This window comes from Delphinus delphis, chromosome 21 (genome assembly GCF_949987515.2).
Source record: "Delphinus delphis chromosome 21, mDelDel1.2, whole genome shotgun sequence".
Taxonomy (NCBI): domain Eukaryota; kingdom Metazoa; phylum Chordata; class Mammalia; order Artiodactyla; family Delphinidae; genus Delphinus; species Delphinus delphis.
This window is the reverse complement of record NC_082703.1, coordinates 6,532,591-6,548,416: the sequence shown is the minus strand read 5'-3', so window position 1 is coordinate 6,548,416 and position 15,826 is coordinate 6,532,591.

The following is a 15,826-nucleotide window of genomic DNA, read 5'->3' as shown; positions in this document are numbered from 1 at the left end:
GGTCAAGCGTGGGCCTGTCTACTTTTTTCCCATGGATCTCAGGAGCTCTGGGGACAGAAGCCATGGGGCATCTTACACCCCAGAGAGTCGAGCATCAAAGGCCTTATTTTTCTCTCATTTCAGTGTTGCACGGAGGGGACATTTGGAACAAGACAATTCTTTATTGGGCAGGACTCTCCCACGCAGGGCAGAAGGTTTAGCATCCTTGGTCTCAAGGCACTACTTGCTGGTAGCTCCTCCCCAGTCGTGGAGACGACCCCAAAATATCCTCTACAATCGCAGCGCCCCTGGGGGTGGTACCAGCCCTGGTACCTGGTGGTTGAGGACCACCATTGAGGTCAAGAGCCTCCCCTCCATCCCTCGTGCCTCGAGGACCTCGTCCACTCCCCTGTCTCCTCCAGCTCTCACATCCTCAAGCCCACTCAGAGAGGAGACCCCTTGAAAGTCAGGAAAGAGGAGGTGGGGTGTGCTCTCACTCCCCATAACACTAGTGCTCCCCCTTTGCCGCTCACCTCAGGCCAGCCCCACTCTAAACTCTATTTTCTTCCCTCTTCTTCTGCTCTCCTGTCTCCCCAGCAGACTCTGGCTCTTCCACGCGTCAGGGAAGAGAAGGGTCCCCGAAACTTCTGTGGGATTTCCAAGCGCAGAATCCTTCAGGAACAGGCTGGTGGTGGGCAGCTGGGATTGGGAATGGGCTGTTTGGTTCTTTCTGGAACATCCATTTATTTCTTTTTCAAACAGGCTCCTAGGTCTGGGGACTCCATCAGAGGAGAAGCTGGTCCCTGGAACCAGGGCTGTCACTCAGGATCTCTTGTGGGGCAGGCTAAGCACCTTCCACAGGGCCAGACCATGAGGGAGGGCGCCCAAGAATGCCACGCCATGCCTACTCTCCTCACTCCCTCCCTTTTTTTTTTTTTTTTTGCGGTACGCGGGCCTCTCACTGCTGTGGCCTCTCCCGTTGTGGAGCACAGGCTCCGGATGCGCAGGCGCAGCGGCCATGGCTCACGGGCCCAGCCGCTCCACGGCATGTGGGATCTTCCCGGACCGGGGCACGAACCCGTGTCCCCTGCATCGGCAGGCGGACTCTCAACTACTGCGCCACCAGGGAAGCCCACTCCCCATTTTTTTAATTGAAATATAGTTGCTTTACAATGTTGTGCTAGCTTCAGGTGTACAGCAAAGTGATTCAGAATATACATATTCTTTTTCAGATTCTTTTTCATTACAGGTTATTGCAAGATATTGAATAGAGTTCCCTGTGCTATACAGTAGGTCCTAGTAGTTTATCTATTTTATATATAGTAGCTTGTATCTGTTAATCCCAAACTTCCAATTTACCCTTTCCCTCCTTCCCCTTTGGTAACCATAAGTTTGTTTTCCAGGTCTGTGAGTCTGCTTCTGTTTTGTAAATAAGTTGACTTGTATTGTTTTTTTTTAGATTCCTCAGATATTTGTCTTTCTCTGTCTGACTTACTTCACTCAGTACGATCATCTCTAGGTCCTCCCATGTCGCTGCAAATGGCATCATTTCATTCTTTTTCATGGCTACTCACTCCCCATTTTCTGCTTTCCCTTTCCTTCTGAAAAAGAGAGAGAAGTCCCATAGTCTACCTATCCCCAGGCCACCGGGTGAATGCCCAACCAGCTCTGAGATCATCCAGCCACCAGACGGACACAGCTCACGCATTCCACAACATCTCCTGAGCAGCTACTGCACACCAGGCATGGGGCTAGACTCCAGGCATACGATCGTGGGCAAAAAGACACTCAGCGCCTGCCTTCATAAAGCTTGCAGACTAAGACGGAGGGAAAAACTAAACAAACCAATATATAATTAAAAACTGCGGTAGCAGCAATGACAGAAATTGTTTCACAGCGCGTACACGGCGGGGAACAAGGAACCATCGTTTAGAACTAAGGTCAGGGAGAATCTCTGGTTACGTGGCCTTTGCAGCCAAGCCTGAAGGATGAGTGGGATCAAGCAGGTGAGGGGGGACTGTGTCTCAGGCTGGGAAATCCACACCCGAACGGCGGCCGGATTCTCCCGTCATGAAGGAACTTTCCCTTGGAGCTGTGCCTCCAGAGAAGGACAAAAATTCAGCCTGAGCCCTGGAAGGACCCGGAGCGGGACGAGCTGGGAGGAGAAGGGATGCCACCGAGGGTGCGGAGAGAGAGCATCACCATCCAGGGACCGCCAGCCACAGAAGCAAGGCAGGGCTACAAACCAGCACGAGCCAGAGGGAGATGAAGGAAGATCCGGTGCTGCCGGGACCTGTCCAGGGAGTCACAGGGACACCCTGGGACAGAGCTTGGAGGTTCTTCCAGCTCCTGGAGCTGTGGCGAGGACAGCTGCTGATGGAGACAAAAATTAAACTGGTGATCACTCAAATCAACCTATAATTCCAGGGTTCTTGCCGGGAGTGTGAAGCTTGAGGGCAACCTCAGCCTTCTCTCTTCCTGAAAGATACATTTTTAATGAAATACGCAAGGGTGTGTTTCTAACTCTTGGAAACTCATAGGCCTTATGTACCCAAGGTCAAACCTGTAACCCCACGTTCAAGTCCATCACTAAGTGGTCCACAGAGACCAGTCCATCAAGTTCTTCCTTCTCACTCCTCACAAGTTCACTGGTCTTTTTACCATGACCACTTGTGGTTTTCCCTCTCTCTGAATCCCTTGAGCCCCTTATTTTATCTTCTGTCTAGTCCTTCTCTATGTGAGGACCCCTTGTTGCCCTTCACCCGCCCATAAATTCCTTAAAGGCGAGAAGGATCTTTTATTCATCTTCGTGTCCCCTGCGTGCCTGGGACAGCGCCAGGTACGTGGTGGACAGTCAGTGGAAGTTTGCTGAATTCTACTTAATTGGAAAACAGCGAAAGGGCTAAAATATGTCAATGTCTTTGAACTGAAGTCCTTAGTTGGGTGAGAGAAAAGACCCGGGGGTGAAACTCAGAGGAGGGACAAAAGACAGAGCCACCAGGGAAGAGAGAAAGAAGGCATGCCCTCCAGCGATGCCCAGTGACCAGCTGTTCCAGAAGCCTTTCCTTCTCATCAGTGCAGAGCAGGAGGGGTGGTCCCGGGGGTGAGGCGGTCACCCTGGGGACTCTGGCTGGAGTGGCAAACTCTTGAGGTAGGCAGAGGAGATGCACTTGAGGACGGAGCTGTCAGTGGCCTGTGTCCTCTACCAACTCACAGGGGTGGCTGAAATCCCCCCACTCAACTCATTCCTTGGAGTTAAAGGACAAAGTCCCGTAAAAACATTATAAAATGTGCGCGTGAAAGGGATGGAGGGAGAAGTCAACCCTCTGGAGACAGACAGCAGTGCTCACCTGTTCGGGGACAGCCTCCACCCGGGTAGGCAGAGGGCAGGGTCTGCAGGGCATGAGACATCAGAGGGGTGAAGGAGTCAGGTCAGGAAAGCTTCTGGAAATGACCGTTCTCCCACATGCTCGTGCCCCTTGGAAGAGCTGGCAGCTGGGCAGCACACGTACCAAGGGTGCAGAGGAAGAGGACTCCCCTTCAGAGAGCAAGCCTGGGGCAACACAGCTTCTCTCTCTGACCCTCGTCCCACCCACTCAAAGCCACCACAACGAGGGAGGGACCTGGGCCTGTGTCCATCGCTGCAGCCCCAGTGTCCAGTCCAACGGGCCCTCAGGAGATAGTTCTGGAATAAATGAATGAATTAATACGGCTATAGAGAGGTGCTGAGATTGGACCCCAAGGAGAAATAGTCCTTCCTCTCTGTTCGGCAAAGGGACCCAGAAGACCAGTGGAAGTTCAGACCCACATTCCTGGAAGCGATCCCTGAAATTAGTCAAGTCCCCCAGCTAGCAGACACAGGTCCACACCTGAGGACGCACTTGACAAACTTACCCCACCAGCTTCTGAAACAGAACCGAGCTCCCTGCTGTCTTGCAGAATTTCTTCAGGGAGAAAAAGAATTTTCCTGGCCATTGGGCCAGAATAGAAAAACAAGGCTACATAAAACAGCCCTAAAAAAAAAAAAAAAAAAAAAAAAAAAACAGCCCTAGGAGGGAAAGGGTAGGCCAAAAAAAATACGCTCCTCTTTCCCCTATTTTTTTAGACCTGGGCTTCTTTCTGCAGCACAGGGGAGGAGGGACTCAGCCTGAGGACCCCCGCCCCCTCACCAGGACAGAGGCCCTCACAGGCAGGGAGTCGAAGAAAAGTTTTCCGAGACTGATTACCGAGAGGGTAACTGGGCACACGGAGCACATGTGAACAGGCTCCTCGTTTCCAATTCAGGACTGTCAGATGGTGATTAATGACCAACAGCCACAGAGCGGCCGTGATTGCCAAGTGCCGTATTGTTAATGCTGACATTTAATGATGCCGGACACGACTCCAGCACAATTCCACACCACCATCCTCAAATAGCACTCGACGGACTTAATTGGTTAAGTGTTTGTGTGTGTGTGTGTGTGTGTGTGTGTGTGTGTGCGCGCGAAAGAGAGAGGGAGGTATAAAGGGCAGAAGAAAGAGGTGAGACGTCTATGTGTGAATTCGCCCTACGCACACGTCTATATTTTAACATGTGTCACCGTGTTGTCCCACGAGTTGGGGAGAGAGTCCATGTAACCGTATCTGCAGACCCGCAATATCAACCCCAACGGAAAGGTCTCGGACACAGCGATACCCTCCAGCCCGCCCTCCGCACTGGCCACACCATCTGACCCCTGCTGTGGTCACCACCACCACCGCTGTCTCTCAGGGGCAGCTGGGAAACCGGCATGTTTGTGAAGTTAAAGCACATGAGAGTGCATTGAAAGAAGAAGTTGTCTAGAAGTGGGCCAGGATCCAGGGCTCCTGAGAAGCCACTTTTTCACGGAACTCAGATCAATGGTCCCTTGGCCGCCTGACTGGGCCAGCCCTCCGCTGCCAAGAGAGAACTCTGCCCCCCATTGCGGAACTCAACCCTCTCTTAGGAGAGGAACAGAATCCAGCCTATTGTTCTAGAAACAGAGTCCCGGGCAACAGGGACAGAAAGACGGTGCCCAGCAAGGACTCTCGGGGCCCACTGAGCAAGGTGTCAGAGGGCACAGGAGAGGAGATCAATTCAAGGAATCCATATCCACGGAATCCCGGCCTTACCGGGACAGAGGGAGGGAGGGGAAACCCAGGTAGCTGGCAATCAAGTTGGGGAAACAACAAGTAGATAGAGAAGGACAGCCTGGACAGCAATGCTGAGGCCAGGTGAGCAGCACTGATACTCAGTGCCACCGTCATTCAGAGCAGAGGTGGGTTCAGAGGAGGGGCTGGAAATGTCTAGAAAAGGCAGGGAATATGCAAAGCGGTCTGAAAGATGGCAGCCCTCAGGGGGAAAGAGCTGGGAAGGCCGTTCTCCAGGTGAGGGTTTCAAAAAGTTGAATTCCCCTTTAAAGCCTCGTTCCTCCAAGTGTGGGCATAAGACCAGAAGCATCGTCATGGGCTGCGAGCCTGTTAGAAATGCAGAATCTCAGGCCCCAGCCCAGACCTGTGGCTCTAAGTCCTCATTTGAACTAGATCCCTAGGGCTCTGCTGCACAGTCAAGTTTGAGAAGCACTGCTCTAAATGCCCTGCCCAGGAAACCACAGGCAGAAGCAGGCTTGACCCAAGGGCCTGGTGTCTGCAAGTCCCCTGACATTTGCCCACAGGGCTGCTCACCACAAAGGAGACACGGGCTCCCCACATAGTCCCCGTCTCACTCCCTGGGGCCCTGTGAACCACGGCCGGAACGCTGCAGAGAATCATCAGTGTGGGGCCTGTTGCTTTCTTCCATGTGGAGCACGGACCCAGCTGGACGGCCGGCCCGACTCGGTTTTGCTTTGCTACAACGGGAAGGCCCCGGCCAGGTGGCTTTGCAGGGTTCACTTCCGGCTGATCCCCCCTGGGGACTGAAGGGAGTGGGTCACAGGAGCAGGGGACTCTCCTGTGAGTGTCCCGGGTCTGGGGTCTTTGCTCCAGCCCAGGGGTTGGGACAGAAATGCCCCATGCTGAGGAATTCCGTTCATCACTGAGGCCACCTGGCCGGCCTTCACTCCGTCAGGCATTCCTAACCTCCCCGACCGCCCTGCTCCAGCCACCCTAGCAGTGGGAGGGTCAGCCTCAGAAAATAATAATCAAAAGCTAATGTTTTTTTTTCTTGTGACTCTGGGCCTAGGGGTCCCCCTGCTGTGACCCCACCTTCCAAACCCCTTAGATGAACCAGCACATCTGCCCTGCCTTGGTCCCTCCTCTTTTTTTTTTTTTTTTTTTGCGATATGCGCCTCTCACTGCTGTGGCCTCTCCCGTTGCGGAGCACAGGCTCCGGATGCGCAGGCGCAGCGGCCATGGCTCACGGGCCCAGCCGCTCCGCGGCATGTGGGATCTTCCCGGACCGGGGCACGAAGCCGCGTCCCCTGCATCGGCAGGCGGACTCTCAACCACTGCACCACCAGGGAAGCCCGGTCCCTCCTCTTTGAAACGACAGACGGGTATATGGACTTTTTCCCCTAGATGCCCTGTTCTTTCTCCTCCTGCCAAATCAGGCTTCCCCCAGCCTCACTAAATGCTCCTGTGACCTTGATCCTGGAGGCTGACCCCACTCTGAACTTGTAGGAAAGAACTGGGAGCCCAGAGACCTAGTTCTAGCTCCCCTGCTCCCTGAGTGGCCCGGGGTGAAGCACTTCAGATACCTGTGCCTCGATTTCCTGCTCACAGAGGGAGGGGACTGGATAAAATGGATAATCTCGAGGGTTCTTTTCAGTGTAACACTGATTTTATTTCAGAGGATTATCGTGGGAACAAGGATCACCCATGTTACACTACATTGAGGAGTTTACAATGATACACACGCATTTGGCAATAAGGAATCTCCCTTCCTGGAATGGCCCACCAGCCTGTGTCTTTGTAAATGTCCCGTTGTCTTCATGGTTCGTGGTTTCCTGGACAGATTGGGAGAAACATGAGGGCAAAGTTGACGGTTTTTATTTCTTTTGTATCCTTTCTCGGTGACTAACCCTCAGAGAAGCCACTCAACGATGCTGCTGACTAGGTGACAGCCTGATTACCCTCCTAGCTGCGTGTTCATTTAAATGGACCTGTAAGAAACTGAACAAAAACTGGTCACCTTTGCTTCTCAGCGGGGGAAGGTAAAGAACCTCTTTCAAATATGCATGTCTCACTTCTCTTAAGGGGAAAAAAATAGTTTGCCCCCTTAAAATTAGCTGGATTTGGAAATTCAAATGGAATTTTTAATACTGCCTTGCAAACGAGCACATACCAGCATGCCCAAAGCTTAACTCCATTCCCCAAGTACTTACTGAGCGTACCGTGTGCTGAGAGCCAAGCCTCTGCTCAGGAGAAGGGGGAATACAGAAGAAATACTATAAAGTAACAGAATTTTTTAACAGACATAGGACTTAGACATCAAAATAAATCCTATCCCAAAATACTATAAAGTAACAGAATTTTTTAACAGACATAGGACTTAGACATCAAAATAAATCCTGTCCCAAAATACTATAAAGTAACAGAATTTTTTAACAGACTTAGGACTTAGACATCAAAATAAACCCTGACCCACTCAAAATGGTTAATTTGGAATGACATACATTTATTCTATTCTCTTACCTTACTCGAAACTCTTTGGAACTCTTTAAAAACCATTGTCAAAGCCCGGCACATACTTTATTGGCAATGACGAAGCTGTGTGTTGATTAGGGGACAGAAATGTCTCTTGAAGCCGAGCTGGATGGTCAGGCTTATTCAGTCAGGTCAAGAATCTAAATAATGGGCATCTTATAATGATGCTGTTAATCGCACATAGGAATAATGTGCCCCCTTCCCATGTGAACGCTTTGAATGTCCTCTTTCACTGACTTGCATGAGCTCAGCTGTGTCTGTAAAACCTGATCTCATGATGGACTTCCTGGCTTCTACCCCCAACCCCCATCGGCTGTTCTCAATCCAGCAGCCCAAGAGGTCTTTTAAAACCATCACTCAGATCATGTCACTCATCTGCTTGAAACTCTGCAAGGGCTCCTGTCTTACTAAGAGTAGAGGCCAAAGTCCATAGGGTGGCTCTGAGACCCGACGTGGTCCAGCTCCCTGCTCCCTCTCTGGCCTCCTCTTGCACCGCTGTCTCCTCTGTCACTGGGCTCCATCCACATGGCCTCCTTGCCGCTCCTCAAAATGCCAGGCATGCTGCAACGTAGCAGCTTTGTTCTAGAAATCTTTTCTCTGTCTAAAGATCTTTTCTCCCAGAGATCCACTTGGGCAAATGCCTCATTTCCTTCAAGTCTTTTTTCAGTGCTCACCTTCTCAATGAGACCTCATTTCGCCTTGTATTTAATACCTCTATTAATAATGCCTTGGGGATTTCCCTGGTGGCACAGTGGTTAAGAATCCGCCTGCCAATTCAGGGGACACAGTTTCGAGCCCTGGTCCAGGGACCTCCCACATGCCATGGAGCAACTAAGCCAGTGCGCCACAACTACTGAGCCTGCTCTCTAGAGCCCACGAGCCACAACTACTGAGCCCGCGTGCCACAACTACTGAAGACCGCGTGCCTAGAGCCCGTGCTCTGCAACAAGAGAAGCCACCGCAGTGAGAAGCCCGTGCACCTCAATGAAGAGTAGCCCCCGCTCACCTCAGCTAGAGAAAGCCCGCACGCAGCATTGAAGACCCAGGGCCACCAAAAATAAATAAATAAATAAAATTATTTTAAAAAAATAATAATAATGCCTTGTATTTAATATCTTCCATTCAATAACTCTATATGCACACACAGACACACATGCACACTCACCTACACACACTCACTCCTGATACCCCTTACCCCGTTCTCCTTTTTCTTTTATCTGTGGTACTTTTACTAGACTATATAATTTATCGATATATTATTTATAGTGTTTTTTGTTGTCTGTATCCCCTGGCTAGAATCCAGGCTCAGAAGGGCTAGTGTCTTTGTCTGTTTGATTGAATCCCAAAAGCCTAGAACTGACACAGAGCTGGCACTCGGTAAATAGATGTTGAATTGAACTGAATTGAATTGAATTGAATGATAGGTCCCAACTTATATAAAGTATAGTCCCTGTGTCCAGTTGCTTACAAATCTGATGGTGAGACCTGGAGACACACACATGAAAGTGACCGACAGTACAAAACCACTGACGACGGTGTGGAATCCATAGTGAAGCTGTAGGAAGTGTGGCAGGGATGTGTGCAAGGCTGAAGGAGGGGGAAGGGCTGAGCTTTCTATCTAGCCAAGCAAATCTTCTTCTTGTCCCCAGCACATACCCCAATCATTTCAGCCTCTACTCATATGCTCATGTCATCCCTCTGCCTGAAGTCCTCTATCCTCCCTGCCCCCTTCCCCAAACCCCACCACCTATCAACACTCAGCCCAGCCCCTTCCTCCACACAACTTTCCGCAATTGCTCCAGCCCTCCCTGACTTCTCTCTCTTCTGAGCTCCGATAGCACCTACATCAGGTATCAGACCATTTAGTCTTTAAATAGAAACACTATGTTCTAAAAATGTCCCCAGTTCAGGATCACATCTTCTGCTTCTTCCCTCTTTTTAATAAGACTGTACTGTGCAGTAGAAGCAATTGACATGAGTGGCACAGTTGGTCCGTCAACAGGCAGACAGAAAAGAGGGGGGCATTCCAGGCAGAGAAAACTCAAAAGCAAAGATACCGTGGTGGGAATTGACATGATGGGTGTAAAGATATTACACCCATAGTTCTCAGCCCACCCGAGATTTGAATCACCTGAAGGTATCGCCATGTGGGGACCCCTACCCGAGACCAATCTTATCGATAAGAGTATCAGGGAATGTGGCTTAAGCATCACTATTTTTTAAAATCTCCCCAAGTGTTTCTAATGTGTAGGTAGAGGTAAGAACAACCATAGTATTAGAAAAAAACAGAAGGAAGTAAAAGAAAAAGGAATGTAAAGAAAATTACAAAACAGACCTAAAAAGCTGTCCTTTTCCATTTTGTTCCTACGAGTCGGTCATGGGAATTCATCTTGGTCAGAGGAGTCTGGATGGATCAGCTGGAGACAGATGCTCCTATTCTCTGCCATGGGGAGAACAGACAGCACCAGCTAACGCGGGCCAGGCTACGGTCAATCTGCACCCGCGGGATTCAGAAAAGTTCGGGGAAACTAGAGGATCCGTTTAGACCACTCGAAATTTTATGTTACAATTTCTCCCCGTGCTAGGTTTTAGCATTCGGTTGACTCTCTCTTATGCCTGCCCATCCAAAGAGCCAAAAGAAGTATGCAAATTACAGTCAGGCTACCATTTCCGAAATTCCTGGCTAATTCTAAGCGCCGATCTTCTCTCCACATCCTCTGAAATGGAGCAGAAGTTAAGTTGCACCTTCTCGCTCTAAAAGGTCACATGGCTCAAGTGCATTGAAGAGCAGGCCAGTAACTTGAAGAGCCAGCGAGATCTCGCCTGGACTGGTGCGTCACCTTTCTCCGCTGGTCCCTCCTTGCCTCTGCGGACCAGGAGACCCAGCTGCACTTCCCGCGAGCTGCCTTCAGGGGGCGCCAGTGCAGACCGGCCCGCCCTCCCACTCTACCCACTGCCTGCGCCTCCCACACGCAAACTACCACTGTCACCCAAAGTCGCCTGTCGCCAAATGTTACGGTTAGGGATGAGGCTGACAGTACATGTGCCTGTGGGAAAGGATACGGGGCTTACATTCGGAGCAGGGAGTAAAGGATTGAGATGAAAGCTTTTCCCGAGCTGAGATCTGCTTAGGAGAGATGTGGGGGCGGGAGGGGGGGCTCCGGTAGGGGATGGGAAGAGTAGGAGAGGAACAGAAAGGGAAATATGTTGGCACTTGGTAGCTGAAGGAGGGAGAGATGGGGTGCAGAGAGTGAGGGGGAGGGTGTATAAAGACGAGGCTGGGGCGCTGACAAGTCTCCCCAACCCCACGCTCGCGCTGGCCAAGTCCCAGCCTGGATCCCAGGGGGCCGACCTCGCGGGCGCCTCCTGGCACCTTCTCGCCCCCTGGTCCCTGTGCTGGAATCTGCTCTGGCCAACCTGTGGCCTGTCCACGCTGAACGCGGCCTCTTGAAAAGTGAAGGGGGAAGAGACTAGCCCCCAGCAGCGAACCCCATATATACCGAGAGGTAACTCGAAACCCCAGAGCTGGGCCAGGGGAGGAGGGGGAGGGGAGGGGGGGGAGAGGTTTTTCCACTTCCATTCGCAACTGTCAGGCGGGTGATTAATGACCAACAGGTTTGGAATCGCCTTTATTGCCAGATCAGTATTGTTGCCCGTGACAGCTAATGAGGTTGGACAGGCTTCTCCTCGCTGAGCCTTATGGGGCCGGCTCCCTCCCCTGCAGAGCTCACAAGCCCTGCCAGCTTTTGTGCGCTGGAATGTTCCAGCCCCACCAGCCCCACTTCATTCTTCCAATACCACCTCCCCCCAAGGCCCCGAAGCACCATCTCACCCAGAACCTGCCCCATCCACAAAGGAAGCTGGTACCAGGGGTTTCCCATCCCCAGCCTGCTCAGAGAGACCCATCTGTTACACCCACTCCCCTAAGAGCCCTCTCCCCACCCCTGCAGGAGCTGGAGCCGTGGCATTGGGGGCACTGGTGGAAAAAAAGGAAGGGAAAGGAACAAAAGCAAACCTTAGGGAGTTTAGGCTGAAGACAAGGGGAAGAGGCTTCTGATGCCTGCTCTAGATAATCTGAACAGCGACCTTCACAAGCCATTCCCCCAACAGCTGTAAAACCCGAGAAGTGTGTTTGTTCCACACTCACCACTTGAGTCCAGCAAATATGTTGAGGGGGTGAGGGTGGAGGAGTGAGGGAATTTAGGAAGGGAGGTTTAATAACAGTTACTAATGATTTTTAACCACCACCTTAAGCCTAGTTACACAAAGCCAGGTTTCAGTGCAAAAACCAACTTGGTCCAAGGTCTCTGGGTCAGGAAATACCGGCTTTGTTTTCTGCTCTCTTCCAAATAATCTTTACCTTCGTGCGGGTTCGTATCTTGATACGGTTTAGCACGTGTTTGCCTGGGGTTTAATATTTGAAGGAGTCGGACCAATGTAATAAGCAAACAGCTTAAAAGGCCCAGAAAGACCCCCCTCAGCTTAAAAATCTATTATTTTTCGATGTGATGTAAATGTATTTTGCTTCTGCTCAGAGCAATTTTCCAGTTTACTCTTATTAAACCAGGAGATGGCTTAGCAGAGTTCTTGATTTATGAAACGCATACTAGATTCATTAAAACCTTAAAAGATTTAATACATTTTATCAGGACATTAAATCTGGGCAGGCTTTTTAAATCAAGTACCTGCCATATTTCATCCCCCACACCCTGCACACTTACTCAAGAACACTAAAATGTGAACTGACAAACATTATGGGTGTTTCAGGCCTGATTTCTAAGTGGCATTAAAGTTCTCCCCTCCAGGATTTACAGCCCGGCCTCTCCCCATGTCTGATCTTCTCAAGAACAAGTCATTGGAGGTCATTTCAGGAGGATGAGCTGAGATCTACATTCCAAACATATACACAAATGTTTCTGCCTCTCCTGTCCCACAGCCAGGGGTTTTTATCCGCAAAGGTTCTCCAGGACCCACCAGCAATAACCTCCCCCCCCCATCTTCCATCTTCCTCCAGAACCCCTCCTGGGCTCTGCTTTCATTCATCCACACTCACAGCATCTACCCCATTCTCTACTCCCCTGGTTCTCTCAGCCTGAACAGCACGTCCTGGATACAACATCCATCACACTTTGGGATGCCTGGAGAGCTTGCTGTCTCGTTCTCAATCCCCCCCCCCTTTTTTAAGTCTTGCTATACAACAGTGGTTCTCAGCTGGGGACAACTTTGTCACCACACACACACACACCAGGGGACATTTGGCAACGTCTGGAGATATATTTAGTTCTGACAACTGGCAGGGGAGGGGAAAGGATTGCCACTGGCATCAAGGGGTAAAGGCCAGAGACGCTGCTAAACATCCTGCAAAATGCACAGGACCGCCCGCAACAGCAGAGCAACAAACGAACAAAAACAAAGAATTATCCAGCCTAAAACGTCCTAGTGGAAAGGTTAAGAAACCCAGCTGTGGAACCTTAACAGGTGTAAGTGGTCTCCCCCTTCTTCTGTGCTTTCATCACTTAGGATTGTGACGTACAGCTAGTAGATGGTCAATAAAATGTTTGTTGAATTGAACTAAATTTCTCTCCTGATACACTGACATTTTCCAAATTCACAAATAGAGGGAGGAAGTACGTTGCGTTGACCATCAGAGGGATCTGCCCATGACCTTGAGGAAGTGACTTAACCCTCTAACCTGCATGCCCTCATCTGTAAAATGGGCTGATTGTGAAACTATCCTCATGGACTATTATGAGGATCAAATGAGCTAATGTAATTTATTATGTTATTCAACAAACACTTAGAGAGTGCTGATTATGTGCTAGGAATAATTTAGCACCCCTGGGGTGGGCGACACAAAGGTAAATAAAATGAAACCCCTGCCCTCCAGGAGCATACATTCTTAGGAGAAGTACTGACGTACAACCAGCCTATTTCAGTATGTTAGAGTGAGTGCCACACAGGAAGAAGGCTCAGGATACTATGGAAACAGAGAGGAGAAGCACTTAGAAGGGTCTTGAAGGATGAGTAAGAGTTGGTCTATTAAAACCCAAAAAGCAGAATGAAAGGTGGAGGGGTGGGTTTCCCTAGTGGCGCAGTGGTTGAGCGTCCGCCTGCCAATGCAGGGGACACGGGTTCATGCCCTGGTCCGGGAAAATCCCACATGCTGCGGAGCGGCTGGGCCCATAAGCCATGGCCGCTGAGCCTGCATGTCCGGAGGCTGTGTTCCACAACGGGAGAGACCACAGCAGTGAGAGGCCCGCGTACCACAACAACAAAAAAAAAAGCTGGAGGGGTAGGTAGGGGATCACATCATTAAGAGATTTGAATCTTTTTTCTCTAGGAAACCTATGATTGGGTTTTTAAGAACACATGGGGCACTGATTTAAGCTAAAAGGTGGAGTGAGAAGGTCACGAACATTAGATTCTTACAACAATCCAAGTGAGAAGTGATGAAGCCGGAACGAGGGCAATGCACAGAGAAGAGGGCACAGGGTCAAGGAGTAACCAGAACTTCATAGCTAAATGGATGGGGCAGATCAAGATAGAGGCAGAGCATCTGGCTTGGTTGGTTGAGTGCATGGTGATACCTTTAACGAAGGAGCATGTTGGAGGGAAACCTCGAGTTCAGGCTGAGATACAATTGGTTTCCCTCCATCCGACATCTAATGAGATGGCATGCTAGTGTGTAACTCACGGCTATCAATATGCATTTGGGGGAGTCATCAACAACCCCATAATTAGAAGACTGAGAACACAAGAGACCCTCCAGAAGGAGAAGGGAAGAGCAGGGGTTCAAGGAGAGAGTTCTGGGGAATCAGTGAGGATGCACTCACGATGGAGACTACAGAAGGAACATTCTGACATGGAGGAGGAAAACCAGGCGGGTATGGCAGAAAGGAGTCTATCAATGATCTAGAGAGATGTATGGATAGATACACACAGACAAAATGCCATACAATCTTTTTTATAATTCCTAATATTGTTATGGATTCAAGTGAAGGGGCATCCCAGGCAAACCAAACCAAGCCACACCTCACACCACCAGGCCCCCTGGCATAGCTTCTCAGGGTAGCTGGCTGCTTCCTCATCACTCCCCAAATGCAGTGTGGACCTTGACCAAGCCCCCTCTCTGAAGACTTCCTCCCCTTTGCCCTCTGTTTTTGCATGAGTGAAATAAAAGGGTTGGATTAAAATCACAGCCAACAGTGTATATGTCCATCAACAGCTGAGCAGGTGAAACAAATTGTTGTACAGCTGTACAACGGAATATTACACAGCAATGAAAAGGAATGAACTCTATTCAACAACATAGATGACTCGCCAAATAATCATTCTGGGTAAAAAAATAAAAGCCAGACAACCCCCTCCCCCCAAAAGAGTAAATACTGCATGATTCCATTTATATAAAATTCTACAAATGCAAAGTAAGCTAGAATGACAAGAGACAAGTTGTTGCTTGGGAATTAGGGAGTGGGGGTCACAGAGAGGACTTGGAGGGAAAGATTACACAGGGGCATGAGGAAGTTTGGGGGCACGATGCATGTGTTCGTTATCTCGACTGTGGTCATGGTTTCACAGATATATATGGATGGCAAAACTTATCAACTTGTGCACTTTATGTGCTTTTTATTGTATGTCAATTATTCCTCAACAAAGCTGTACAAACATATAATCACAAAATGATCTCTAGGGACTTCCAACTGATTTCCAACTCAATTTTGTTTTCATGATCCCTCTTTGATCCCTTTACAGAACTCTCTTCAAGAAACATCATTAGCCCCAAGTAAATATCCTTGTGTTGTTACAAGGCACCAGTCCGAGGTTTGCCAGCTGGAAAAATTCTGAGTAACCCTCAATAATTAAGGATACAGTTCTTCACTTCTCTTCCCCCCCAAGCTCACCAAAATCTTACTGGGATCAAATGTCCTAAAAGATGACCTCTATTCTCTGTGTAGGGCATTAAGTAAAGAAGAAAAATCAAAATCAAACAAAAACTTTTTCCACCATCTTCCACTCTTGTGATACAAATGAACTGAAGCCAAAGATTTTAAGAGTTGCCTGACTCCTTTGGGGCTAACATGGTTGTTGATGAAAAGGGCTCTAAATGTGAAAGAAGGGGTCTCTTTCAGCATTGGAGTGACACCCTCACCAACAATTAGTTTGTTGGAGGACTAAACAGCAATCCAGAGATTGGGAGATGCGGATG